Raw genomic sequence first — 6,782 nt, forward strand, 5'->3', positions numbered from 1 at the left:
GTAGAAGATGCTCGCATTATTTGTGGTAAGAATTTCACATTTTACGGATTTTGTTACTAAGCAGTGGTATAATATTGAAGCTAAGGTATGCTGAACATGTGATAAGCTTAGTTATTATTTTATCTAAATTTAATTTGACAGAAGATGTCGGTGTTTTAGTGCCATTTGAAATGATGCGGTCAATCTATTTTCCCCAGAGAATCGGTAGGTTCTCGGACTGTTACGGTATATAAGATAAAACAGTGACACGTCATTGGTGCTTTCCGATTCTACAACAGGCTGAAGGACATGGGCGTTATCAATCCTATTTTTATCATTACTAACTTCATCACAATCGTAGTGGGCCTTATGGTCGTCTTTATTAATGTCCTTGCGCTGTGTCTCATCCTCCACAGACACCGGAACTGGGAAAACGCCGCCTACTTCATCACAAATCTCGCGGTGGCGGACGGACTCACGGGATTTCTCACCTTGACCAACGTGGTCTATAACTTAAACAGACATCAGGTATTCTACGAGTGCATCTTCCGTTTGTCGGCATTCAATAGCGTGATATTCGCCTCCGTCTTCATCCTCCTCGGAGTGACCTTTGATCGTTACGTCAAGATCATTTTCCCATTGCGATACATCACATTTATGAATGAAACTGTCGTTAAAGTGTACCTGTGTATCATCTGGATTCTGTCTCTTATTCTCTTAGTGGTCCCAGTTCTTCTCTGGATTCATGACGACATCAACCCAAACTTGTGTAGTTATTTTGTTGTTATGAAGAAACACTATTTAGAAGGCTTCTCCTGGGCAATCTTCTGTGCTTTGCTGTTGCAATTGTTTATGTACGTCCACATCGCAATTATCGCAGTCTCACAAAGCCGGAAGGTAGATATTATAGGTGTGGGTCAGTCCCAGTCACAAGTGCCACCGAGAACAACCGCCAACCGGATGTCGAAACCAGGCCGGGTAGTACTGACATTGGTCGGCATCAACTTCATAGCGATTCTCCCAGTCGGTACGTATTTCATATCGCACCAGATGTGTGTTATATCACATCACACCGGATATGTCTGTGTTATATCACATATCACACCAGATGCCTGTGTTATATCACATCGCACCAGATGTCTGTTATATCACATATCGCACCAGATGTCTGTTATATCACATCGCACCAGATGTCTGTTATATCACATATCGCACCAGATGTCTGTTATATCACATATCACACCAGATGTCTGTTATATCACATATCACACCAGATGTCTGTTATATCACATATCACACCAGATGTCTGTTATATCACATATCACACCAGATGTCTGTTATATCACATATCACACCAGATGTCTGTTATATCACATATCACACCAGATGTCTGTTATATCACATATCACACCAGATGTCTGTTATATCACATATCACACCAGATGTCTGTTATATCACATATCACACCAGATGTCTGTTATATCACATATCACACCAGATGTCTGTTATATCACATATCACATCAGATGTCTGTTATATCACATATCACACCAGATGTATGTTATATCACATATCACACCATATGTCTGTTATATCACATATCACACCAGATGTCTGTTATATCACATATCACATCAGATGTCTGTTATATCACATATCACACCAGATGTCTGTTATATCACATATCACACCAGATGTCTGTTATATCACATATCACATCAGATGTCTGTGTTATATCATATATCGCACCAGATATCTGTGTTATGTAACATATTCTATAACACCACAACAAGTCAACGTGTTTTACTAGGTATGTTACATTTCAAACAACATTTCTCAAAAAATATGGTCGTTACAATGATGTAATTTACAAATACAAACTGCCATTGAGTCGAGTGCTGTGTGACATGTTTCATACCACTTGTTAACCCGGTTTTTTTTCCATGCAGAGGTGAAGATAACGAACAGTGATCAATCCCATAACGCCTATAAAGAATACAAAAAAGGGTAGGGCAAACACGGACCCCTGGACACACCAGAGGAATTCAAATGCTTTCACAATATCTGATAATGTTAGATTGGGGAATTCAAGGCTCATGGCAAAGGGGTTGGATATCCATTATGGAGATATTGATTTAGGTCCAGGGTGTCCGAACACGGACAAAAGGGGTCGAATTGTTTACTAATGAAAAAAAAGTCAATGGAAACTTTTCTACAAGATAGGGTTTCACGTTCTACATTTGTGATGAGAGAATGGTGTACTATATCCGGATGGGTGGCTATGACGTGTTTTAATCGGGCGTACACTCCATACGTGTTAGGATGATTGATTGATTGATTGATGATTTCCGCCTCACTCAACAATTTTCAGTTATCTGATGGCGCCCAGTTTTTATTGGTGGAAGAGAGAACCCAGATACAATGAACCTGGGAAGAGATCACCGACCGTCCAAAATTAAACTGGGAAACTTTCTCACTTACCGGCGCGATCGGGATTCGAACCCGCGCCGATAGAGGTGAGAGGCCGTGTGATTTTGAGCGCGATGCTCTAATCACTCGGCCACGGAGCCCCCCTCCCCCTCCGTGTTAGGATGAGTAACAATAGACTTGCTTCAAGTATAATGAAGTTTATCTTTATTTTTATCACATGTAATCTCTGCGAATCTTGCTAGGGAAAGTAGGATTTATTTTATTGCTGTTATAATCGATCAAATGTGTTTGCGAATACCATCTTCAAATTTGATAAGGTTCGACATTAACGAAGCAAGAAATGTTTATGACATTCCCAAGTATATATTTTTTTAAAAAGTAAATCTGCCCATGCATTACCTCTCTGATTACATGCACTTTATATTTCAGTGCTATGCCATCTACTTGCACCGATCGATCGATTTATCGCATGAACTTTGAAATGTAGAAAACGCGACTGATCTGATCACGTAAAAATAAAAGAGGGGTATTCTCTAGTATATCTTAAATTATTCTTAGTTTTTTATAAGGAACATCTGCATGACGGCATGAATCTTGTCGACATAAAAACATAACTGTAAAGTGTCAGTTTTACTAACTTTACATTAAGCCCCCACCCCCCACCCCCCACCTATAGATCCACCATTGACTTGGTTTTATATTGTCGCGAAGATTACAATCGTCTGTTCAACTATATAAACAAACATCATGCTGTGGAACATGTAGTATATAAGACAGGTTTGGGCTAATGAAACACGGGATTTATGACGAAGCAGGACCGTGGAAAACCAGCCGGAAAATTGAAGATATAGATAATGCACTTTATTGAACTTAGAAAACAAACAAAAAAGCCAACATCTTGATTTCTAATAAATGTAATACTACAATACTTGACAGATAAATATGAATATCATTTATGGGCTGGAATTGTATTTTGTTCATGAAAATACTCAATGCCCCCTTTAAAAGTTATACCATTATAAAATAAAGTGACAAATCGCATCAATGAAGTAATTCTTTTTAATCTGTTACCATGGAAACAAAGTCCGATGGGATGGGTAGTAATTTTATACACTTTCTTAAATGTTTATGGTCCAGATATTATGTTTAAAGTGATTTTTTTCTGACGTAGACCTTGTAAAGCTGCTCAATATGCATTTTTGTTGCCATCGCAACCAATTTAAATTAAAATTTTATTCGAGATATAAAAAGTACTATTTTTGTGTTTTGAAATAAGATTTCTTTACCAATTAGTATAATCTGATAGATAATACTCTTTTTAAAAATTCTACCAGCCTTTTATCCATAAGTCTGCCTCGTGTAGTTTTTACACCACTAGTATTCCTTTTTGTACAAAGATCCCGAAAATGCAAAACATCACAAAATTAAGCCCATCTTGTCAAAAGACGACACGGGCAATTTGTTTTTAAAAAGTCAATTTTTCAAAGATAAATTCCTACTGAACATACTGATAGCGGGTGTGGCCAGTCGGCGGGGGATGCTTGCTCCTCCTGGGCACCTGATCCCACCTCTGGTGTGTCCAGGGGTCCGTGTTTGCCCAACTATCTATTTTGTATTGCTTGTAGGAGTTATGAGATTGATCACTGTTCGTTATCTTCACCTTGCATGCAACATGACTTTGTTCCCTCCATGTCAAAATATCGCAAGCCTTACCTTTAATTGTCAAAAAAATGTATTCTAAAAGATATTCATGTATTAAACTGGTAATTAATTACATGTAATAGGTCACTGTCATACTTGCAACGGTGTTAGACAGGGAGTTGATTTAAGTCCGGATCTATTTAAGAATTACCTTAATGACCTATCAAATCATCTCTCAAATTAAAAAAATTCTTTAAACAACGATTCGGCTACACTTATGCTATACCTTATGACATAAAACAACGATTCGGCTACACTTATGCTATACCCTATGACATAAAACAACGATTCGGCTACACTTATGCTATACTCGGCTACACTTATGCTATACCTTATGACATAAAACTTTGGTATCCATTCTAAAAAAAAAAAAAAGTTAAGAAATTGCAATATTTGAAACAAATCTATTAGAAGATATTCACATATTGAAATGTGAGTTGATATTCATAATCTTGTTAATGTACCGATTATAATTAATTATTTCTATTTATCATTATCATTGCTCGCCATTATTATCATTAATGATTATCATGAAAATAATTATCGTCAATCGTTATTATTATCCTTGTCATCAGTCAAACTTATTAGTATCATCTGTATTCGTTATCAGATAACCATTATCATTATTCATTATTACTAATTATCAATAAATCATTAATCATTAGTATCATAATTATCATTATTCGTTATTACTAATTATCAATAAATCATTAATCATTAGTATCATCATTATCATTATTCATTATTACTATTATCAATAAATCATTAATCATTAGTATCATCATTATCATTATTCATTATTACTATTATCAATAAATCATTAATTATTAGTATCATCATTATCATTATTCGTTATTACTATTATCAATAAATCATTAATCATTAGTATCATCATTATCATTATTCGTTATTACTATTATCAATAAATCATTAATCATTAGTATCATCATTATCATTATTCATTATTACTAATTATCAATAAATCATTAATCATTAGTATCATCATTATTATTTTCATCATTGGTGCTGTCTAACTAAAATCTCTGTATCATTAATGCATAATATATTATATTATGATCATTGTGAACAAGTCAGATAAAAACAAAAATTAATATGCAACGATTTCATGGCGAATCACTCAGAGTTGTTGACTTGATCAGGACAGTCTGTAAAAAATTCATCTGCGACTTTAGTCATCACCTGTTATTTATAAATGTTTCTATTTTTGCCAGGTATCTATTCAAATCTAGTGTCCACTAATCGCCTGACTCACCTGGACAAGGTCACACAAGGAAGCATGCTGGTTTATATAGTCACGCCCCTTTATTTGATCAGTTTGATCAATCCTTGTTTGTACGCCTTTAAGATACCGGATGTCAAACGCACCCTCTCGCTGTACATCCCGTGCTTAAGAGACAGGGTGGAGCCTTCGTCATCCTCAGCCAATCAGACGAATACATCGGGAATACAGACTACATGATAGAGATGACGTAACAACAGTAAAATCATGACGGAGATGATGACGTAATATCTATGTCTTCATTATAGAAGTGACATAGAAGGGCGGGAATGTATAAAAAAAAATATTATTGAAATGACATAGAGGGGCGGAAATGTATTTCAATTGTAGAAATTACATAGAGGGGCGGGGATGTATTAACATTATAGAAATGACATAGAGGGGCGGGGATGTATTTACATTATAGAAATGACATAGAGGGGCGGGGATGTATTTCCATTATAGAAATGACATAGAGGGGCGGGGATGTATTTCCATTATAGAATTACATAGAATGGCGGGAATGTATGTATGATATAATGTTGTTGTTTTTTTTTCTTTCGGAAAATTGTAGCCTAAGTCAAGTAAAAGAGAAAAGGTATCATCTGTATAATATCACTTCTGTCATTTAGAGTATGCTGGGATCATAGTGGGGATTCATGTTTATTCTATCAAAAGTTAGGTTTTTATTTATCTTCTTTTTTTTTTTTTAAATTTCGATGTAAATTTTATTGTATTATAGAAATGGAGCATCATTGTATCTAGTCTAGGAAGTAATTAAATTATCAAAAATGATCGTCATCTTAGAATTTTCCAAAGTCTGGAATACGTAGAAGTGATTTTTTTTTATACTTTCGTAGCGAGCATCATTCTTGCATTAACGTGTTGCAATTACTGTAGTATGATTGCCCATCTAATACAGCCATTCCTTGGCTCGTTCTGTCTCTTTTGAAATTATTTCCTTTATTCTCAAATGTACAATGTACAGACACGATAATTTAAAATGAACACTGGGTTTACAAAGCTAACAAATATCGGATAGATAGTCCAGTAAGTCTCGTGCTGATGACATTTCTTTCATTTTCAATTTGTAAACTGATAGACCGAGCCCGTGATCAATGCCTAGACCTTCTGAATCCCAGTCAGGATTTAATTACACACAGTTTAATGTACTCCAGGGACAGCGTCTAATAATCTCAACGAATTCAATTATTCATCACGTGAGTACAACACGCGGTTTAATATTACTGTTATTGTATGCGGTGGCTAACACCAGTTTTAGATTTAAAGTATTCAATGTTTAGCGATCATATTTCATATCTAATTTATGGATGGTGTGATTTTTGTAATAATGGAATCATATTGAAGGGTATATCAAATAAAAATAATTCTC

The 6,782-nt window shown here is 35.3% G+C and overlaps 1 long non-coding RNA gene across 1 annotated transcript; it reads left to right on the forward strand.

Annotated features, from left to right (window-relative positions):
- The first annotated feature begins 678 nt into the window (after positions 1 to 678).
- LOC130052984 (uncharacterized) lies at positions 679 to 6,782 on the forward strand. Its single transcript, XR_008801410.1, has 2 exons — positions 679 to 1,006; positions 5,343 to 6,782. It is a non-coding gene; the product is annotated as an uncharacterized LOC130052984 (long non-coding RNA).

The sequence above is a fragment of the Ostrea edulis genome, chromosome 3 (genome assembly GCF_947568905.1).
Source record: "Ostrea edulis chromosome 3, xbOstEdul1.1, whole genome shotgun sequence".
NCBI lineage: Eukaryota > Metazoa > Mollusca > Bivalvia > Ostreida > Ostreidae > Ostrea > Ostrea edulis.